The sequence below is a fragment of the Chrysemys picta genome, chromosome 1 (genome assembly GCF_011386835.1).
Source record: "Chrysemys picta bellii isolate R12L10 chromosome 1, ASM1138683v2, whole genome shotgun sequence".
Classification (NCBI taxonomy): Eukaryota; Metazoa; Chordata; order Testudines; family Emydidae; genus Chrysemys; species Chrysemys picta.
Genome location: NC_088791.1, coordinates 148696555 through 148720355, shown reverse-complemented (window position 1 = coordinate 148720355; position 23801 = coordinate 148696555). Strand labels below are relative to the sequence as shown.

The 23801-nt window shown below is 44.6% G+C and overlaps 1 protein-coding gene and 1 long non-coding RNA gene across 3 annotated transcripts in view; both read left to right on the top strand.

The window, feature by feature from the left end:
• Window positions 1–23801, top strand: part of GTF2E1 (general transcription factor IIE subunit 1) — a 94426-nt gene that overhangs the window by 35412 nt on the left and 35213 nt on the right. The window lies entirely within an intron of this gene.
• Window positions 1763–3565, top strand: LOC135981930 (uncharacterized). Its single transcript, XR_010599134.1, has 2 exons — window positions 1763–2288; window positions 2946–3565. It is a non-coding gene; the product is annotated as an uncharacterized LOC135981930 (long non-coding RNA).

Sequence of the window (23801 nt, the reverse complement as noted above, 5' to 3'; positions counted from 1 at the left end):
CTGGGACCCCTGCTGGTGCTGGGGGGGGATGAGGGGTTGGTGGTGGGGCCAGCAGGCTCCCTACCTGGGACCACGCCTCCCTCCCAGCAACAATAGCAGAGTTTTGGTATGGGAGGCAGCAGGAGGTTGGGGCATGGGAAATATATTCCATGACTTTCCCTGACTTCTGCAGTGGCTGGTGCACACGGCTCAGGCAGCCTCTGCGCCAAGCACACCAGCCACTGCCCGAGTAGTCTCGGGCCCCCACATCCACCACAGTGCAGTTTAGGTGTGGGAGGAGTCAGGGGGTTGCGACACTGGACAGGGCGAGGCGGACTCTGGGCAGCGCTTACTTGGGGGGCTCCCCGGAAGCGGCAACATCCCCCTCGCTCAACTGCTAGGCGGAGGCGTGGCCAGGCAGCTCTGCGTGCTGCTTCTGCCCAGAGCGCTGGATTTGCAGTTTCCATTGGCTGGGATTAGTAGGATTAGTAGGAAATGGGGAGGAAAACATTACACACAAAGCACTTTTCCAGTCATCCAGCATCTCTTAAATGTGCACATCTGCTGCGTAAGGGTAGGAATGCAATTTGCCTTCTGGTGTTTAAGTACACTTGGGTAATGTTTTCAATTTTTTCTCTACAACCATGAGGGCTATACAGTTAGCTTTCATTTAAAAAAAAAAAGAAGAGACACTCATATAGTCATGACTCCAATAGCTTGAGCTTTAAAAAAAAAAAAAATTAGGGCTGTCAAGTGATTCAAAAAACTAGCTGAAAACTAATTGTGCTGTTAAACAAGAATAAATACCATTTATTTAAATATTTTGGATGTTTTTCAACATTTTCAAATATATTAATTTCTATTACAACACAGAATACAAAGTGTACAGTGGTCACTTAGTAATTTTTTTATTACAAATATTTGCACTGTAAAATGGTAAACAAAATAAATAGTATTTTTCAGTTCACCTCATACAAATACTGTAGTATAATCTCTTTATCGTGAAAGTGCAATTTACAAATGTAGATTTTCATTTGTTACATAAGTGCACTCAGAAACAAAACAATGTAAAACGTTAGTCTACAAGTCCACTCAGTCCTACTTCTTGTTCAGCCAATTGCTAAAACAAACAAGTTGGTTTATATTTATGGGAGATAATGCTGCCTGCTTCTTATTTACAATGCCACCAGAAAGTGAGAACAGGCATTTGCATGGCATTTTTGTAGCTGGCGTTGCACGGTATTTACATGCCAGATATGCTAAACATTCATATGCCCCTTCATTCTTCAGCCACCATTCCAGTGGACATGCTTCCATGCTGATGACGCTCATTAAAAACATAATGTGTTAATTAAATTTGTGACTGAACTCCTTGAGGGAGAATTGTATGGCCTTGGCTACACTTGCGAGTTACAGCGCTGTAAAGGCTCCCCCAGCACTGTAACTCACTCCCCGTCCACATTAGCAAGGCATTTGCAGCACTGTATCTCTGTGGTTGCAGCGCTGCATGTACTCCAACTCTCCGAGAGGAATAGCAAGTATTGCGCTGCAGCTGCGGCGCCAGTGTGGCCGCCCAATGCGCTGTGAATGGCCTCTAGAATTATTCGGCAGTCTCCCACAATGCCTGTTCTAGCCACTCTGGTCATCAGTTTAAACTCTACTCCCCTGGCCTCAGGTAACCAACCATGTGACCCACCCTTTACATTCCCCAGGAATTTTAAAAATCCCCTTCCTGTTTGCTCAGCCCGGCGTGGTGTGGAGTGCTATAAGCAAATCTTTCCAGGTGACCATGCCTCCACACGCCAAGCGAGCCCCAGCATGGAGCAATGGCGAGTTGCTGGACCTCATCAGTGTTTGGGGGGAGGAAGCTGTCCAGTCCCAGCTGCGCTCCAGCCGTAGGAATTACGATACCTTCGGGAAGATATCAAAGGACGTGATGGAAAGGGGCCATGACCGGGACGCCCTGCAGTGCAGGATTAAAGTGAAGGAGCTGCGGAGTGCCTACCGCAAAGCCCATGATGCAAACGGCTTCTTGGGTGCCCCCTCCCCCCCCCCCCCGCGACCTGCCGATTCTACAAAGAGCTGGATGCGATACTTGGGGTTAACCCCACCTCCACTCCGAGCACCACCATGGACACCTCAGAGCCGGTGCGTGGGGGGAGGAGGAGGAAAACGGGAGTGATGGTGGTGGGCCGGATGGAGACACCCCGGAATCCCATGCAGCCAGGAGCTCTTCTCGAGCCAGGAGGAAGGTAGCCAGTCGCAGCGGCCGGTACTTGGTGGAGGACAAACAGAGGAGCAGGTTCCCGGTAAGCGTTTTTTTTTTCGGGAAGGAATTTTTTCGGTGCGGGCTCTTTGGGAGAGGAGGGTTAGGCATGCATACCTAGATGCGGAATAATGCATTGATGTGGTTTATCGCATCGCGGTAATCGGCCTCGGTAATCTCCTCGAATGTCTCATCCAGAACATGTGCAATGCGCTTGCATGGGTTTTTCGGGAGTGCCACCTTGGTCCTTGTCCCAGCCAGGCTAACGTGTCCACGCCACTGTGCCGCGAGGGGTGGGGGACCATTGTTGCACACAGGCAAGCTGCATATGGGCCAGGGCGGAAGCTGCATTGCAGTAGAAGACCCTCTCTTGCTTCCCAGGTCACCCTCAGCAGCGAGATATCGTCCAGGACGAACTCCTGTGGAAAATGTTGGGACAGTGTTCAGTGTAGGTGACCCCCTGAAGCTGTTGGCTCTCCCAAGGCATAGAAACCCAGAGGACAGTGCAGCCCTGAAACAATCAGTCCCCCTTACTTACCATTTTGAGGCTCCTGTGGGATGTGTGCTCTGTTTCAGACGGGAAAATTATGCTATTGTGTAGACCCTGTGTATTTTCTACTCCTTAAGTGCGAGGGGAATCATTACTCTGTCTGGTATAAACAATGCTGCCTCTGTTAAATGTTGCATTTTGCCTATACAGCTGCATCAACCTTGAGACCTCAGCCGTCCCTCTTATCGCCTTCTCAGAGACTGCAAAGACTCAGGAAGAGACCGCGAAAAAGCAAAGAAGACATGCCGCAAGAAGTGATGCGGCAATCTATTAAAGAGAATGAGAAAGCACAGGACTGGAGGGAGAGAGAAAGCAGGATCCGCCAGGAAAACGCAGCGCACCGGCGGCAAAGGACTGATAAGCTCATAAGCATCCTGGAGCGCCAAGCAGCCGTTATCCAGGAGCTGGTAGCCATGCAGAAAGAGGAGCAGTACCGCAAACTCCACCCCCCGCACAGCCCTTGTCCCAAAACTCTTTCCATTGTGCCCCACTGTCACCTCCAACCCACTTTCCCCAACTTCCGTGTTCTTTACGCCACCCACTGCCTCCAACACCAGTATCTTCACCACCCAGCCCTGAAAACCACGACCCTTACCCTCTGCACTCAACCCCCATCACCATGCAGTATAGCTGTCCTGAAGTGCAGCACTCACTGCACAGCACACCAGACAGGACATACGCGAATCTGTGATTGTACTATTCCCCACTCCACCCCCTTGTTTCTTTTCAATAAATATTTTTTTTTTCTTTTCAATAAATGGATTCTTCGGCTTTGAAAACATTCTTTATTATTGCATAAAGTAAAAGACTCCTTAGCCCAGGAAATAAACAGGCACTACAAGTCTGCTTGTCTGCTAAGCAGACACTGATGCCTAAAGAATGGAACTACTGCACTTCACTCCTGTGCAGGGCACCAGATATCACTGCTGGTTTTCAGCCTCAAATTGCTCCCTCAAGGCATCCCTAATCCTTGCAGCCCCGCACTGGGCCCCTGTAATAGCCCTGCTCTCTGGCTGTGGAAATTCAGCCTCCAGGTGTTGAACCTCGGAGGTCCATGCCTGAGTGAAGCTTTCACCCTTCCCTTCACAAATATTATGGAGGGCACAGCTTGCGGATATAACCACGGCGATGCTGTTTTCGGCCAAGTCCAGCTTCCCATACAGAGATTGTCAGTTGCCCTTTAAACAGCCAAAGGCACACTCCACAGTCATTCGGCACAGGCTCAGCCTGTAGTTGAACCGTTCCTTGCTGCTGTCAAGGTTCCCTGTGTAGGGTTTCATGAGCCACGGTATTAACGGGTAAGTAAGATCTCCAAGGATCACAATGGGCATTTCAACTTCCCCTACCGTGATCTTCCGCTCTGGGAAAAAAGTCCCGGCCTGCATCTTCCTGAACAGCCAAGTGTTCCAAAAGATGCGTGCATCATGCACCTTTCCGGGCCAGCCTGTGTTCATGTCAATGAAATGCCCACGATGATCCACAAGCGCCTGGAGAACCATAGAGCAATACCCCTTCCGATTAATATACTCGGATCCTAGGTGGGGTGGTGCCAGAATAGGAATGTGCGTCCCATTTATCGCCCCTCCACAGTTAGGGAACCCCATTTGTGCAAAGCCATCCACTATTTCCTGCACGTTACCCAGAGTCACGGTTCTTCTGAGTAGGATGCGATTAATGGCCTTGCAAACTTGCATCAACACGATTCCAACGGTCGACTTTCCCACTCCAAACTGGTTTGCGACCGACCAGTAATTGTCTGGAGTTGCCAGCTTCCAGATTGCAATAGCCACCTGCTTCTCCATCAGCAGGGCACCTCTCAATCTCGTGTTCTTGTGCCGCAGGGTGGGGGCGAGCTCCTCACACAGTCCCATGAAAGTGGCTTTTCTCATCCAAAAGTTCTGCAGCCACTGCTCGTCATCCCAGACTTCCATGCCGATGTGATCCCACCACTCGGTGCTTGTTTCCCGAGCCCAAAAGTGGAGTTCCACGGTGCTGAGCATGTCCATGAATGCCACAAGCAATTTCATGTCATACGCGTTACGCGGCTTGATAGCATCGTCAGATTCCTCACCCTCACTCTCAGTCACTTTGGATCTTAAGGAATACTTCGACAGCCAAAGGTGACGTGCTGGTGAGACTCGTCAGCATACGCCTCAGCAGTTCGGACTCCATTTCCCGCAGACAGATCGCGCTGCACAGAAACCATTGAAAGATGGCGCCAAAGGTGGTCGGAAACAAAGGGATTTCTGGGATGCGAAGCGATGCATCACAGGGCATTGGGACAGGACCCAGAATCCCCCGCAATCACGCCCCCTTCCCACAACCCATGGCGCCAGAATGGGAAAAGGTGCTCTGTGGGGTAGCTGCCCATAATGCACTGCTCCCAATAGCGCTGCAATTGCCGCAAATGTGGCCACAACAGTGCGCTGGGCAGCTGTCAGCGTGGACAGACTGCAGCGCTTTCCCTACTCAGCTGCACGAAGTCAGGTTTAACTCACAGTGCTGAACATCTGCAAGTGTAGCCAAGGCCTATGTCTTCTGCTCTGTTTTACCTGCATTCTCCCATATGTTTCATGTTATAGCAATCTCAGATGATGACTCAGCATATGTTCTTTTTAAGAACACTTTCACTGCAAATTTGACAAAACTTAAAGAAAAGATAGCAATGTGAGATTTCTAAGGATAGTGTGACAGACCCAGACCAGTGGGGTACAGGAGTCTGGTAGAGGGCAAATGTACTGGTCACTGGATGAGTAGTTTTCTGTTCCCTGAGTGACCAGAGCAGTGGCTGCACAAGAGTAATCAGGAACTTGCTAGAACCAGTTAAGGCAGGCAGGCTAATTAGGACACCTGGAGCCAATTAAGAAGCTGCTAGAATCAATTAAGGCACGCTAATCAGGGGACCTGGGTTTTAAAAGGAGCTCACTTCAGTTTATGGTGCGTGTGTGAGGAGCTGGGAGCAAGAGGCACAAGGAGCTGAGAATGAGAGGGTGTGCTGCTGGAGGACTGAGGAGTACAAGCATTATCAGACACCAGGAGGAAGGTCCTGTGGTGAGAATAAGGAAGGTGTTTGGAGGAGGCCATGGGGAAGTAGCCCAGGGAGGCACTATAGACAGCTGCAATTCACAGGGCCCTGGGCTGGAACCCGGAGTAGAGGGTGGGTCCGGGTTCCCCCCAAACCTCCCAATTGACCTGGACTGCGGGTTCTTCCAGAGGGGAAGGTCTCTGGGCTGTTCCCCAACCCACATGGTGAATCTCTGAGGCAAGAAAATCCGCCAATAAGCGCAGGACCCACCAAGATAGAGGAGGAACTTTGTCACAATAGATACAGCACTTGACTCAGGGTTTAAGAATCTGAAGTGCCATCCAAAATCTGAGAGGGACAAGGTGTGGAGCATGCTTTCAGAAGTCTTAAAAGAGCAACACTCCAATGTGGAAACTACAAAACCTGAACAACCGAAAAAGAAAAGCAACCTTCTGCTGGTGGCATCTGACTCAGATGATGAAAATAAACATGCGTCCATCCACTCTGCTTTGGATTGTTATCGAGCAGAACCCATCATCAGCATGACATGTGTCCTCTGGAATGGTGTTTGAAGTAGGATGACCAGATGTCCCGATTTTATAGGGACAGTCCAGATATGTGGGGCTTTGTCTTATATAGGTGCCTATTACCCCCCACCCCATGTCCCGATTTTTCACAGTTGCTGTCTGGTCACCCTAGGTTGAAGCATGAAGTGACATATGAATCTTTAGCACATCTGGCACGTAAATATCTTGTGACATCGGCTACAACAGCACCATGCAAGTGCCTATTCTCACTTTCAGGTGACATTGTAAACAAGAAGCGGGCAGCATTATCTCCTGCTAATTGTAACCAAACTTATTTGTCTGAGTGATTTGGCTGAATAAGAAGTAGGACTGAGTGGACTTGTAGGCTCTAAAGTTTTAGATTGTTTTATTTTTGAATGCAGGTTTTTTTTTTTTTACATAGTTCTACATTTGTAAGTTGCTCTTTCATGATAAAGAGATTGCACTACAATACTTGTTTTAGGTGAATTGAAAAATACTATTTATTTTGTTTTTTACAGTGCAAATATTTGTAATAAAACATGAATATAAAGTGAGCACTGTACATTTGTATTCTGTGTTGTAATTGAAATTAATATATTTGAATATTTAGAAAAACATCCAAAATATTTAAATAAATGGTATTCTATTCTTGTTTAACAGCACAATTTATTTTCTGTTAGTTTTTTTAATCACTTGACAGCCCTAATTTTTTTTAAAGCTCAAGCTATTGGAGTCGTGACTATACGAGTGTCTCACTTTTTTTTTTTTTTTTTTTTTTTTAAATTAAAGCTAACTGTATAGCTCTCATGGTTGTAGAAAAATTTGAAAACATTACCCAAGTGTACTTAACACCAGAAGGGAAATTGCATTTCTATCCTTATGCAGCAGATGTGCACATTTAAGAGATGCTGGATGACTGGAAAAGTGCTTTGTGTGTAATGTTTTCCTCCCCATTTCCTACCAATCACTTTTCTGAGGAATGTATTTGGTTGGTAACACATCTAGTGAACATATTTATTGCTTTTTTTAAATGTCCTACTAGAATGTTGTTACGAAATAAGGTTGCAAATAAGAGGGGATGTGTATTCTTGAGTAAGGAGCCACCGAAGGTTGTGTAATTCTGAGCATAAAAACCTCTGTCCGATTTGTTGAAAGTCTGACACCAGGTTTCATGAGCCATTAATGTCACTAAGTTTGCTTTATATTGAAGCAGCACAAATTCTGTATTTTCAGTTGCTAGACTAAAGAGAAAAAAGATCTGTGTGCTCCACCTCCAGTCAATATTCGATTGTCCATTAATGCACATTTTCTAGGGTCTTGTCCAGCCTTGTTTGAAATGTTTCAAGTGTCAAGGTAGAGATGACATCCACCACTTCCCTTGGGGGGAGGGATAGCTCAGTGGTTTGAGCATTAGCCTGCTAAACCAAGGGTTGTGAGTTCAATCCTTGAGGGGGCCATTTAGGGAATCTGGGGCAAAATCTGTCAGGGACAGTACTTGGTCCTGCTGTGAAGGCAGGGGACTGGACTCGATGACCTTTCAAGGTCCCTTCCAGTTCAATGAGATAGGTATATCTCCATATATATATATATATATATATATATATACACACCTATCTCATTTCCATTGAAACTGACAGTGCAAAAACTCTGCAAGTGTAGACATAGCCACTGTAGATAAGCCCTTGGAGGAACAGTTAGAGGTATGGCGGAAGGACAGTCTGACATGTCACCATGACCAGATTCCTTGCTGTGTTGAGAGGGGGCTGCTTGTGCTTTACTCATTCCTTAAACTAAAGTGTTAAATGTAGGGAATTAGAGAAGTATTGAAAGCCTAAAAGTGCTGCTGATTATTGCTTCCCCCTACAAAGGTTCTTTTCATTCCTAACGAAGATTTATGAATTGCTCTACTTTTTCCAAAACATGTTTATTGTCCTGATTTTGGTAATGGGGAGGCGCATTAAGGAAAGGAGGCAGTTCCATTGATTTTTACAAGTTCTGGAATGCAGATTTGCCTCCTACTTAATTGATAGGTCCATCAATTTAGTATTCTCATTTCTCCTATTAGACTACTAGTATATCCACTGCTGTACCATTCCATGGTATTATAGACTTACACCCTCTTTTTTAAATTGAGGCCAACTTCCTGTCCTTTATTATTTTATTTTTTTAAGTATGCATTAAAGGGGGAGGGAGGTTCTGTTAATAATGTGGAAAGAAATACAGTGGTTTAAATGTTTACTCCTTTAAGGTCCTTCCAGTTAAGTGTCTTTTAATGTTTGAAGGAAGAAATTCTGCAGAACCATGCTGGCTGTGCAGATAAGAGAATTAATGGCTCTATTGCTGAAAGATCAGCTTTTTTTGTCCTGAAGTAACAGAAAATGTCTTGCTTAGAAACAAAAGACAGTGGGGAAAGAAGGAAGGGGTCCTGGAGAAGGAAAATGGCTGATTAGGAATCGCAAATGCAAGATGATATTCATTTTAGGAGAAGATAAGCAAATAGCTCCCAGTTCCACTTAACATATGTTCTTCAAGGGGAGGTGACAACAGCAAGAGGCATGAAACCCAGTTGGTGAAGATTTGCATTTCAAAATGACTGCCACAGCTATTAATTCTTTCCATGGACTGTCCGGAAAGGCATTTCATCAGGACACGATGTCCTGTTTTAAATGATTAAAGGAATCTGGGTACAGGAAGAAAGTAGGCAGCTGCTTTGGCAAAACGAGCGAGAACTCAATAATATGGAATAGTTGAGAACCATTCTGAAGCTGCAAGTGTCTGTGTCTTGTGGCACTCTGATATCCCTTCTTCTTCCTAGGCTGCTTGACAGTTGTATGTTGTCTCATTTTCTGCTTATTGCTGTGCTCTAAATGCACATAATAGAATTAGTTAAGTCAAAGCTGGAGTCAAAAGTCTCCCTATTTCTTTTGCTATCAGTGTGAGACTGTGGAATCAAACTGGCTTGAGTCCAGGCTAGGAGAAAAGGTTAAATTTATCTGACCCTGCAAACACTCTTGCTAATTACATTTACTTTCTAGTCAATAAGTTAGTGTTTCAGGATTTGGGGTAGACTCTGGAGCCTGTTGCTGAGCGCGCAACTGACACATAAGGCAGCTGCCAACAGAGGATACAATCTCTGCAAACCCTGTTGAAAAGACTTCCTTTTGGTTGGGAGATTTTAAAACTTTTTTTGCTTCGAAAAATAATTGCAGTGAATTTGGTACTGGTGAAAAGGTGTTTGAATTCACAGCCCTGAAGTCTGAAAGGTAGCAGATCTAGGATTGTGCAGTGTGAGTGAGACAAGGGTACAAATGAGCATGAAGCGCCGTGATTGTATATTTAATGCTTCAGTCAAGCAAAATTGTAGCACTGACTGTCTTGCAAAGTGGTCCCTTGCACCTTTTGACAAAGATCAGATGAGCACTTAAGATTTATTGTTTAAAAGGGACCTTATCAACTCGATAAATCACACTTTTTGAAAACTTGGTACTCTCTGTAATTACACGGATCCTTAGTGTTACTTCTAACTGAAAGAAGCCAGGTGCAGGAGGGTGAAATAATTCTCTCTCCAGTTTTACTTTGTGCATTTGGTAGCATTAAGACCAAAATTTTCAAACCTAATTTTTTCCCAAAGTTAGGGTGCCAAAGCCATGTTTAGGCATCTGAAAAAAGTAGCTTGATTCCCCTCCACCCAAAATATGCTGAGCCACATAACTCAATGGGAACTGTTGGTGTTCAGCACCTCTGAAGCTCAAGCCACTTATTTGTCTGCCTAAATATATATTTGGGAGCCGAACTTTAGTCCCTCAGATTTGAAAATTTTGGCTGAGGAATGCCTTCCATTGGTGGCTGGCTTTATCTCTTGTGACAAAGATCTGATCACTGTGATTAATGCTTTTGATGTCTCTAGGGTAGAATACTGCAGTTTGCTCTGCCTGAGGCTGAGGATGACAAAAGCAGTAACTTGTGCAATATACGGAACCCTGCTGCTCTTAAACAACAAACGCCCTTGTGCTTTGCACTGTGTCCCTGTTTTTTCCAGATAAAATCCTCATCCTAATCTACAAACCCTCAATGTGTTTACAACTTGATAATCTCAGCCAGTTATCCATCCACAACCCTTGAAGAGAGCTGTGCTCAAGAGAGAATGCAGTTAGGAAAGCCCAGCACAAGACTTCTTGGGACAGTGGGATTGAGTCTCTACTAGAGAAGACCAGACTCGATCATGTTCACGTCAAAATGCAAGTTCTGTCTTTTTGCTTTCCCTGCATTTTCATGGCTAGTGAGGATAAGGGAGGAAAAGAGGGATAGGGAAGAAACCCTTGTATTGTTTTGGATGCTTCCTGAATTGCTATATTTGGCACTGAGATACCACAATGGAAGGACATTCGTGTTGTTAAGGCACTGGACTGGGACTCCAGAGATCTAGATTGAGTTCCCTGGCTTCCTGTGTGACCTTGGGTAAGTCATTTAGTTTCTTTGTTCTGAGTTCCCCATCCTTAAAGTGGGGTCAATAATACTTTCTTTCTTCCACATTTTGCCTTGTCTATTTAGATTTGCAAGCTCCCTGAGGCAGGGGACTTGCTTACTATATGTTTTTACAGTGTCTAGTACTATAGAACTCTGATCTCAGTTGGAGCCTCTTGATACTTCTGGAATATGCATAATGAAGAAGACTGATGCCTTCAGTATTTCTAAGAGCCTTTTTTAGGCCAGGTCTACACTACAAACTTACATCGGTATAACTACATCGCTCAGGGTGTGAAAAACCCACACCTCTAAGCAACATAGTTATACCGACCTAACCCCCGGTGTAGACAGTGCGCTTTCCCATTGACATAGCTACCTACCATCTCTTGTGGAGGTGGATTAACTACACAGATGAGAAGCTCTCCTATCAATGTAGTAGCATCTTCACTAAAATGCTACAGCGGTGCAACTGCAACACTAGGGCTGTATGGGAAGACAAGCCCTTAGTGTGGAGAATTCAGTGCATCATTCCGTGTTTATAGGTCACCTTTTAACTGGAACAGACAGGTGTAAATCATCTGCTTTGGAATTTTCTAGTATTAGAGCTCTCTAATGAAGTAGAGTGTCTGGCTAACTTGAATCTCCTATACTCAGCCTCTCTTTCTCAGGAGTAGAGGTGATTTGAGTTTATGACAAGCTCAGCCCATTTTGCTGCTGATTTTACTGTAAATGTGAAGGAGTTAATGCTTATTTCTACTAGTCAGTTTTCACTTTAATTTTAACTGAAGACATTAGGTCACTTTTAAAATACACTATTAAGTAAAGTAAATAAAACCAAAATTGGCACACACTGCTGTGTGCTTCTGAGAAGAATGGAAGGAGGTTTACTGGCCTCCTGGGACTTGTTTAATTTTGCTTGCTCTGAAAGAAGCATTTATGGTACCAAACTTTAGTGCCTATTCGGGGAAGAGGGAGATATACAGAAAGCACATAGTACTATGTAAAATTTCTCTTGAAAGCTCAGGAATTTGCCATCCTGCTTGTTTATAAGTGGTCTGTTTTTTTTTTTTCCTCATAGGGTTTTAAGAGTGTTGAGATTCTGCAAGCTTCTGAAGGTTTGTCTACACAGCAGCTGGGAAGGTGCTTCCCATATTGGCTAGACAGACGTGAACTAGCTCTGCTCTAGCTAGCATGTTAAAAATAGCAGCATGGGCAGCAGTTCAGGCCAGCCACCTGAGTACAAACCTGCCCAACGCCCGGGTGTGTACTCGGGTGGCTAGCCCTAGCTACTGCAGCCACACTACTTTTTTAGTGCACTAGCTGTGCTTACGCTATAGTGTGTCTGTCTACCCGTGCTGGGAAGCACCTCCCAGCTGCTATTGAGAAACTTTGGAGTCTCAAGGTGGCCTCACCAGAAGAATTTTACTGATCTTTTTTTTTTAAGTTGCCCATTTGAAATAAATTTTTTTACTATAACAAGAGTGTGGGCTAGTTATGTATGCTATATGATAAGGCTTGGCAGAATTAATAATTTTTATTCTTTCTAATTTTGATGAATAATACCAATGTTTACTTTAAGGCATTTTTTCCTGATGTTTATCAATTTAAATTTTCAGCTGCTCAAAATTATGGGTCTTAAGTATTTGTTTTTTGATTTTTAGCCATTTAAATTTTCCCAGTTGCAGGAGATTATGGGGGATCAGACCATAAGGAGGATGAGGCAGTATTTATTTAGGGCATGGCTACACTTGCAGATGTAGAGCACTGTGAGTTAAACCAGCCTTCGGAGAGCGCAGTAGGGAAAGCGCTGCATTATGTTCACACTGTCAGATGCAAGCCCACTGGCATGGCCACGTTTGCAGCACTTGCGGTGACATTGGGAGCGGTGCATTATGGGCAGCTATCCCACCGAGCAACTCTTCCCATTCTGGCGCTGTGGCTTGTGAGTGAGGGTGTGTAATGCAGCGATGCTCACCTCCGCGGCGCCTCCTGCTGGCCGTCCTGGGAATTAGCTCGCCAGCCTCTGGAGCGCCCTCTGCCGGCCAGTGTCTCGCTTGTCGCTGGCCCCCATGTCCCTCCCGGACCCCGGTGCCCCTTTTCCTTGGGGCTGCCCCCTGGCAGTAACCCACAGCTTCTGTGTCTCCCCACCCAGGGGAACCCCCACCCACTATCCCCGCCTTGTCTCAGTATCAGGCTACTGCCAGTTACCATTTAGCCCCCATTCACTGGGGCAGACTGCAGTGTACAAGCCACTCATCACAGGCAAGGGGGGTTTGAACCTGCTGCCTTGGCCTACCCCTGGGCTGCCCTCTGCAATCCCAGTACCCTTCTGGGCCTTTAACCAGGCCTGCAGCCTGGGAGGTTTCCAGGCCGGAGCTCCCCAGCTTCTCTGGCCTTCCCCCAGCCCTGCTCCACTCTAGGTACCCCGTGAACTCCTAAGCAGCCAGGCCCTTCCCTCTCTACAGGCAGAGAGAGACTGACTCTTTGCTCGTGGCCCACTGCCCTCTGATAAGGGCCAGCTGAGCCCTGATTGGGGCGTGGCCACCGCTGAGCCTGCTTCCCCAATCAGCCTGGGAACTGCTTCCTCCTAGTCACAGCCCTCTCCCGGGCTGTTTTAAGCCCTTTAAGGCCAGAGCGGGTGACCACCCCGCTACAGGGTGTGTGGGGCATTCTGGGTCCTGTCCCAATGCCCTGTGATGCATCGCTTTGCATCCCAGCAATCCCCGTGCTTCTGTTCACATTTGGCGCCATCTTTCCACGTTTTTTGTACTGCACACTCTGTCTTCCCTTTCGGTCTGTGGGAACGGAGCCTGAAGTGCTGAGGAATATGCTGATGGGTCTTGCCAGCACGTCATGTTTGGCAGTCGAGTTACTCTTTAAGCTACAAACTGACAGTGGGGAGTCCGACGATGATGTCGACTCATGTAATGCATATGACACGAGATTGCTTGTGGCATTCACAGACATGCTCACCACCGTGGAACGCCACTTGTGGGCTCGGGAAACAAGCACTGAGTGGTGGGATCACATCGTCATGCAAGTCTGGGATGACAAGCAGTGGCTGCAGAACTTTCGGATGAGAAAAGCCACATTCATGGGACTGTGTGATGAGCTCGCCCCAGCCCTGTGTTGCAAGGACACGAGATTGAGAGGTGCCCTGCTGATGGAGAAGCAGGTGGCTATTGCAGTCTGGAAGCTGGCAACTCCAGACAGCTACCGATCGGTCGCTAACCAGTTTGGAGTGGGAAAGTTGACCGTTGGAATCGTGTTGATGCAAGTTTGCAGGGCCATTAATCACATCCTGCTCAGAAGAACTGTGACTCTGGGTAACGTGCATGACATTGTGGCTGGCTTTGCATAAATAGGTTTCCTTAAGTGCGGAGGGGTGCTAGATGGGACGAATATTCCAATTCTGGCACCAGCCCACCTAGCCTCCGAGTACGTTAATCGGAAGGGGTATTTCTCTGTGGATCTCCGTGGGCATGTCATTGACATTAACGCAGGCTGGCCCGGAAAGGTGCATGACGCATGTATCTTTCGGAACACTGGCCTGTTCAGGAAGCTGCAAGCCGGGACTTTCTTCCCAGACCAGAAGATCACCGTAGGGGAAGTCAAAATGCCCATTGTGATCCTTGGAGACCCCGCTTACCCTTTAATGCCATGGCTCATGAAACCCTACACAGGGAGCCTTGACAGCAGCAAGGAGCAGTTCAACAACAGGATGAGTCAGTGCAGAATGACTGTGGAGTGTGCTTTTAGCTGTTTAAAGGACCGCTGGTGCTGTCTGTATAAGAAGCTGGACCTGGCCGATGACAACATCCCCACAATTATATCTGCGTGCTGTACTCGCCATAACATTTGTGAAGGGAAGGGTGAAAGATTCACTCAGGCATGGAACTCGGAGGTTCAACACCTGGAGGCTGAATTTGAACAGACAGGGAGCAGGGCTATTAGAGGGGCCCAGTGCAGGGCTGCAAGGATTAGGGATGCCTTGAGGGAGCAATTTGAGGCTGAAAGCCACCAGTAATGTCTGGTGCCCTGCATCGGAGTGAAGTGCAGTGGTTCCAATGTTAGTAGGAATCTGTGTTTGCTACACTGACTTGCAGTGCCTGTTGCTTTCCTGGACTAAGGTATCTTTTACTTAATGCAATAATAAAGAATGTTTTCAAAGCCAAAAAATTCATTTATTGAAAAGAAACACAACTGCTTGGGAAACAGAAAGGGCAAGGGGGTGGGGTGGGGAACGGTTCAATCACAGATTTGCGTATGTCCTGTTATCATACTCAGCCTTCCTGTCTGGAGTGCTGTGCAATGAGTGCAGCACTTCAGGCTGGCTATACTGCATGGTGATGGGGGTTGAGTGCAGTGGGTAAGGGTCGTAGTTTGCAGGGCAGGCTGGTGAAGCTACCGGTGTTGGAGGCAGCTGGTGGCGATGATAACCCAGATGTGGTGGGAAGTGGGTTGTCGGTGACATGGGGGCACAAGGGAAAGAGTTTTGGGAGAAAGACTGCAGGGGGGGCAGGTGCGGTAGTGCTCCGCCTGCATTGCTAGGAGCACCTGTATCAAGTCGGCTTGGCGCTCCATAATGCTTAGCAGCTGCTCCATGCTTTTGTGCCAGTGATCCGCATTCTGCTGTCTGACCCTCCTTTCACTCTCCTTCCACTCCTGCGCTTTTAGATTCTCATTAAGGGACTGCTGCATGACTTCATGCAGCATGTCCTCTTTGCTTCTACGTGGCTTCTTCCTAATTCTTTGGAGTCTTTCAGCCGGTGATGACAAGGGCGGCTGAGATATCAAGGTTGCATCTGTAAAGGCAAAATTCTACACTTAAAAGAAGCAGCATTGTTCACACCAGACAGAGCAATGATTCGCCTGTACCTAAAGACAAGCACAGTCTACACAATAGCAGAAATTGCCTGTCCCAAAGCGAGCGCACATAACCCACAGGAGCCCCAAAATGGTGAGAAAGCACAGGATCAAGGGGGACTGATTGTTTCATGGCCGAACTGTCCTCTGGGTTTCTGTGCCTTGGGGAGAGCTAACAGCTGCAAGGGGCCCCTACACTGAACACTGTCCCCACGTTTTCCACAAGAGTTCGTCCTGGAAGACATCTCATTGCTGAGGGTGACCTGGGAAGCAAGGGAGGGTCTTCTACCACAATGCGGCTTCCTCCCTGGCCCATATGCAGCTTGCCTGTGTGCAGCAATGGTCCCCCCGCCCCTCACGGCACAGTGGCGTGGACATGTTAGCCTGACTGGGACAAGGAGCACAGTAGCTCTGCCAAGGAACCTGCGCAAGCACATTGCCCAGCTTCTGCATGAGATCTTTGAAGAGATCACTGAGGCCGATTACTGCAATGTGAGAGAGCACATCAACGCCCTATTCCACATCTAGGCATGCATGCAGCCCTAACCTTCCTCGCCCCAAGAGCCCGCACCGAACAACTTCCTTCCCAAAATAAGAGCCGCTTACCCGGCACCTCCTCTGGTGTTTGTCCGTCCCCAAGCACTGGCTGCTGCGACTGGCTACCTTCCTCCTGGCTTCAGAACAGCTCCTGGCTGCATGCATCTAGGGTTCCTGGGTATCTCCCTCCTCAGCACCCTCGCTCCTCCTTTCCTCCTCCTCCTCCTGTCTTGTTGAACTGGGCTCCCAAGTGTCCATGGTGGTCCTCACAGTGGAGGTGGGGTCGCCCCCAAGTATTGCGTCCAGCTCTTTGTAGAAATGGCAGGTCTCGGGGGCAGCACTGGAGCAGCTGTTTGCCTTGCGGGCTTTGTGGTAGGCATTCCGTGGCTCCTTCACTTTAACCCTGCACTGCAGTGCGTCCCGGTCATGGCCCCTTTCCGTCATGTCCCTTGATATCTGCCCAAAGGTATCGTAATTCCTATGGCTGGAGCACAGCTGGGAATGGACAGCTTCCTCCCCGCAAACACTGATGAGGTCCAGCACCTTGCCATTGCTCCATACTGGGGATCGCCTGGCGCAAGGAAGCATGGTCACCTGGAAAGTGCTGAGAGCACTCCATGCCTTGCTGAGCAAACAGGAAGGGGATTTTCAAAATTCCCAGAGAATTTAAAGGGCAGGTCTGACGGTTGGTCAGCTGAAGGCAGGGCAATAGAGTTCAAAGTGATGATCAGAGTGGCTAGAACAAGCATTGTGGGACGCTTCTGGAGGCCGATCAGAGCACATTAACAGACCAGGCGTCCACACTGGCTCTGCAGCGCTCCAGCTGGGGTGCACCAAGCGTTCTGCTTCTTGTTGAGGTGGATTACCAGGAGCGCTCCAGCCGTGGAGTCCGGGTGCTCTACGTGTCTTGCCAGTGTGGACGCGTTGTGAGTTAGGGCGCCCGGGGCTGCTTTAATGCGCACTAACTCGCAATTGTAGCCATGCCTTAGTGACACTAGATGTTGAGATTCAGAAAGCTGAAGCTTTATAACTGTTAAAACTAGGGCTGTCAAGCGATTAAAAAAATTAATTGCATGATTAATCGCACTGTTAAACAATAATAGAATTTATTTAAATATCTTTGGATGTTTTCTACATTTTCAAATATATTGATTTCAATTACAACACAGATTACAAAGTGTACAATACTCACTTTATATTTATTTTTAATTACAAATATTTGCATTGTAAAAAACAAGAAATAGTATTTTTCATTTCACCTCATACAAGTACTGTACTGCAATCTCTTTATCATGACAGTGTAACTTACAAATGTAGAATTTTTTTTTGTTACATAACTGCACTCAAAAACAAAACAATGTAAAACTTTAGAGCCTACAAGTCCACTCAGTCCTACTTGTTCAGCCAATGGCTAAGACAAACAAGTTTGTTTAAATTTACGGGAGATATTGCTGACTGCTTCTTATTTACAGTGTCACCTAAAAGTGAGAACAGGCATTCGCATGGCACTTTTGTAGCTGGTGTTGCAAGATATTTACGTGCCAGATGCGCTAAAGATTCATATGCCCCTTCATGCTTCAATCACAAATCCAGAAGACGTGTCCATGCTGCTGGCAGGTTCTGCTTGATAACAATCCAAAGCAGAACGGACCAACACGTTCATTTTCATCATCTGAGTCAGATGCCACCAGCAGAAGGTTGATTTTCTTTTTTGGTTGTTCAGGTTTTGTAGTTTCCACATCGGAGTGTTGCTCTTTTAAGACTTCCAAAAGCATGCTCCACACCTTGTCCCTCTCAGATTTTGGATGGCACTTCAGATTCTTAAACCTTGGGTCAAGTGCTGTATCTATCCCTAGAAATCTCACATTGGTACCTTTTCTTTGTGTTTTGTCAAATTTGCAGTGAAAGTGTTCTTAAAAAGAACATGTGCTGGGTCATCATCTGAGACTGCTATAACATGAAATATATGGCAGAATGTGGGTAAAAAAGAAGAGGAGACATACAATTCTCCCTCAAGGAGTTCAGTCACAAATTTAATTAACGCATTATTTTTTTAATGAACGTCATCAGCATGGAAGCATGTCCTCTGGAATGGTGGCCAAAGCATGAAGGGGCATATGAATGTTTAGCATATCTGGCATGTAAATACCTTGCAATGCCAGCTACAAAAGTGCAATGCGAACACCTGTTCTCACTTTCAGGTGACGCCGTAAATAAGAAGCAGTCAGCAGTATCTCCCGTAAATTTAAACAAACTTGTTTGTCTTAGCAATTGACTGAACAAATAGTAGTACTGAGTGGACTTGTAAGCGCTAAAGTTTTACATTGTTTTGTTTTTGAGTGCAGTTATGTAACAAAAAAAATCTACATTTGTAAGTTATTCTTCTATAATAGATTGCAATACAGTACTTCTATGAGGTGAACTGAAAAATACTATTTCTTTTGTTTATCATTTTTACAGTGCCAATATTTCTAATAAAAAAAATATAAAGTGAGCACTGTACGCTTTGTATTCTGTGTTGTAATAGAAATCAATATATTTGAAAATGTAGAAAAACATCCAAAATATTTATTCTTATTTATATGGTATTTATTCTTGTTTAACAGCACAATTAATTTGCAGTTAGTTTTTTTAATCACTTGACAGCCCTAATTTTTTTTTTAAAGGTCAAGCTATTGGAGTCATGACTATGAGTGTGTGTGTCTCTCTCTCTCTTTTTTTTTTTAATTGGTATTCTGTTGTTTAACAGTGCGATTAATCACGATTAATTTTTTTAATCTCAGTTAATTTTTTTGAGTTAATCGCGTGAGTCAACTGCAATTAATCAACAGCCTTAGCTAAAACACAAATTGTCAACATCTCATGTCAAAATATACACTGTAAATATCCTTAGAATTTGATTTAAGTTCTCAAGCAAAATTTTTCTTTCTTTGCCTGTCTGTAAATTTTGATTATCATCAGTGGAAATGTTTTTGTCGGTTTGTATGTGTACAGTGAAATGTACATTTACTGATAAAATCCTAATCCTTCCCTAACCCTAAGCATAGACGTTTTTACATAAGAACATAAGAATGGGCCTAATGGGTCAGACTAAAGATTCATCTAGCCCAGTATCCTGTCTTCCGACAGTGGCCAGTGCCAGATGTCCCAGAAAGAATGAACAGAACAGGTAATCATCAAGTGATCCATCCCCTGTCGCTCATTCCCAGCTTCTGATTTTTTCAAGATCATAATGTTGATTTCTCAATTTCTGCTTGATTCTTCATTTAAAAATTGCTATCAGGCTATTGCTCATGTGGTTTTAGGTAAAATCCTGCATTTTACATACTTTCCCTATTCAAATGCATAACAATTATAGCTATGATTTGGTACATTCTATTCACTATCTTCAATTTAACCAGATCTTAACCTGTTATAGAAAATTTCACAAAGATTATGTGTACGTTGCAATTAAAAACCCATGGCTGGCCCATGCCCGCTGACTTGGGTTCGCAGGCTCAGGCTGATGGGCTGTTTTAATTGTGCTGTAGATGTTCTCGCCTGGGCTGTAGGACCTGTGAGGTAGGAGGGTCCCAGAGCTCGGGTTGCGAGCCTGAACGTCTACCCCGCAATTAAACAGCCCCTTTGCCTGAGTCCACGAGCCCAAGTCAGCTGGCATGGGTCAGCCACAGGTATCTAATTGCAGTGTAGACATACCATAAGGGTTCAGTGTCTAAGAAGAGGTGCAGTCACTGATTTAATCTGTCTAGGGACTTGTGTGACCCTGATTATTGAACTACTGGAGGTATGGCTTCCAAACCTCTTTCCCTACACCGGCAATCTCTGAATTCCTTACTTGCCCTCTCTTCCCCCCAAACCATTGTTGTTTTCTTCCATGTGTGAGTGGAGCAACAAAATGAAGCTCATATGCGTAAAAAGTGCCTACATCCCATTTGCAGATGATTTAGGCACTTAGGTGCTTTTGGAAATTGTACCATGACCTTAGAAAATCTACATGCTTCAGTCAGTAATGCCATCTTTTTATGGGTATGTTACTCATAACTGAATTATGAAGTAACCACTTTAGCCAGGGGACAGATAAAATAGTGTTAATTTATACTACGGGAGTACCACGAGCAGTGGACTTGCTACTAACTGCTTCTCTTGGAGCTTGACCGTCATTGGTTTCCATGGCGAATACAAACAGTTATTTCAAGGCTGAATTAGATACTGGATTTGTTTGGGTTTATGAATTTGAAAGGTAATTATTAGTCTTGTATAGAAGATGTGTCAGCTTTAATAAAGTAGCTTGAATCTTTGCTAAATTGCTTTATCAAAAATTTGAATATTGCCTTTTGGCCGCACTTCAGTCTCTTATCTGGTTTTCCTTGACCCTGAAATGCAACCTTTATAGGCACTGAACACTTTCTCACACAAAGGAAGGACACTTGTATTCTTCTTGTGATTAGTGTTACCATCTTTTGATTTATTTTTCTGGATGTGTCTCGTGCAGATAAAATTAGGATAAATAAAGTGCTGTTTAAATGATGGACTCTGTATTTGAAACCAGTTGAAAGAAAGTCCTTGGACAACACAAAAGATACCATTTAACTTCAGAGCTCTCCTCCTTCCTATAACTAGGGTGACCAGACAGCAAATGTGAAAAATGGGGACAGGGGGTGGGGGGTAATAGGAGCCTATATAAGAAAAAGCCCCAAATATCAGGACTGTCCCTATAAAATCGGGACATCTGGTCACTCTACCTATAGCAAAGGAGAATCTCATGAGATTTCTGGTTTTGGATTATACTGATAAGGGGCTGACTTCTTGCCTGTTTCCTGGTCAGAGCTCTGTTTATGGTCTTGCACCAAGTGTTTGGTGTGGGGTACTGGTGGAGGTTTTTTGCTAGCTTCCATTAAGTGTGGATCTAAGGAATAATATGTTCCAGATCAGTGAATTGCTTCATCCCCCTGGCTGGCCTGTTCACAGTGAGATTAGTGTGATGGGATCCCCGGGGTGGGGCCTGGAACCGTGGGACCGCTGTGCCCCCTGAACTCTCTCCAGCCTGGGCTGTCTCTCACAATGCATTGCTAGTGACCAGCAGCAAACCTCTCCAGGCGCTGTGATCACTCAGCACAAAAGCATGTGGATCCCCACACCCAGCTATACTGCATGAATGCTCTCAGAGCCACTCATGAATCGCACAAAGAAAGGCACCAGCCCAATCCCTCCCCAGCTCCCAGCACTGTACTCCAGGAATACAGTACCGTCTACTCTGCTCAAGATGAGCAGTGCAAATTTATCAATTGGTTCACCACTTCAACAATGGAAAGTGGACATACACCAGCCTTCACAAAACCTGAGCAGATTTGCCCCACGCTTCATACAAACTCACTGGTAAAGATAAACAGTTAAACAGATTTATTGACTATAAAATGTAGATTTTAAGTGATATTAAGCAGGGTGGATTTGATTGAAATCAAATTGATTTAAATCACTAGACAGGAAGACTCGATTTAATCATGGATTTTTACATAAAAGTGAATTCTCGTTAGTAGGTTTCATTTTTAGAAAGTACACATTATACATTTTTTAAGTGATTTATTTTGAAAACTTTTCAGATTAGTTTTACAGCTGTATCAGAAAATGAATGATTGTTTCGTTATTTCATTTACCAAAGGTAACTGAAGCATATTTATGAAGTGATTGGGAGGTGAACTATCTCCAATTCAACAAGTTAATCATTAATATTTGGAGGATTTTCTTGCCTGTTGTATTAGGAGGAGTACATCACCAGACAGACATTTAAATTGTTTTATTTAACGAAAACAACAACGTTATGTATTCTGGATTTTTTTTTCAACAGCAAACATACTATTTTAACAAAACAAGCATATGAATTTTTGAATTTAGTTAAACATGCAAGTTTTTAAAAACAAACCTGATTTTAGTTAAAATTGTTTTTAACTAAAATAGTTAAATGAAATATTTAAAAAAATATTTAAATCAACTATGGCAGCCAAGTCAACATGAGAAACTTAAAATATTGGCTTCTGCAGCTAACTCAGTCGTCTTCACCTTCATTTTCCTGTTTGTTCATAAGTCTGGAAAAGAAAAACAAGCTTTCCTGATTTTTCAGGTCCCAAACGATTTCTAAATTTGGAATGAATTAGTCCAAAGGAAGAAAATATTCTTTCTACACTGGCAAAAGAAGCTACTGCTGTTAAAAGTGAGATTATCACTTCAACAGTCTCTGAATCCAAGTGCTTAAGTGACTTCCACCAGTTCACTGGTGTGCCTTTCTTTAAAACATCATCAGCAGACATACATTTCTTGAATGATTCACCCTTAGCTCTGAAGTTTATTATAGTTGGCATTATGGAGGGATGATTCCTGGATGTCCATGTCCTAGCCAACTCCTCTTCTTCAGCAGTAAAGATTTGACCCTGGTACTAAGTATTGAGAATATTTGCAAGAAAATGAGCTGGAGATAGTGCTTGTCCCATTCGTTTTTTTTAATGCGTGTAATTTAACTCTCATTGCATATTTCTCTTTTTAAGATCTCACTCAGTTCCTTCCAAAGTGGTGGTTACGGAAGTATTTTGCAATTTCAACAACATTAGCCTTTATTTCTGGAACACTGAAGTCTTTGGCTAGGAGGTGCATCAAATGAGCACTGCAACTGTATGTTATTAGCTTGGGACTCTCTTCTAAATAATTTCTTCTCATCTTGGATATATTTGCAGCATTGTCTGTGACCAAGCTGCGTACTAGACATTTGAATTTTTTTTCAGTTTGTTATAGACACAAATCCACAGTTTGAGAATTGCAAAACTAAGCATCTCTGATGATATCTTCTAGACTGAGCACTGAGTCCTGTTGGGTAGATAGAAAGATTAACCTAAATAATCTATACAGAAGCCCTTGGAACCCCATAAGATTGGGTCCCTAATCCATGAACTATTGGAACTCATTTACAAAACTTTTCTTAAAATTTACATCAATATATTGCCTCATACTTTAGAATTAGAATTTATAATCCCTATTCCATGATGAGATATCTTTGAGCTATAATGTATCTTAATTAAAACTAACTTTTCAAGGGGAAAAACCTATCTAAAGAATTTTATCCAAAAAATCTGATTTTTTTTATTTTTTTTTAATTGATTTTTATCCACCCTCCTGGAAAAAGAGTATCTTACACTTTTAGCTTTATCTTTAGCCACTCCCTTGTAGGGATCTAGGGTGACCAGATGTCCCGATTTTATAGGGACAGTCCCAATTTTTGGGTCTTTTTCTTATATAGGCTCCTATTACCCCCTACCCCCGTCTGGATTTTTCACAGTTGCTGTCTGGTCACCCTATAGGGATCTCTCCTTTAACCCCTCTTCTCTTTCCCTCCCCTCCTTTCCCCACAAAACAAATGCTTATGTGGTTAAGAACCCTTCATCTGTGGAATCCATCTACTGATACTGCATTATGTGAGCCATGTTTATTGTGATTGTAGCACTAAAGTATTGTTGGGAGATAATTTAGGTTGACATTTCAACTTTATTGGCTTGTCAAAAGGATTCCTTCAGTTTC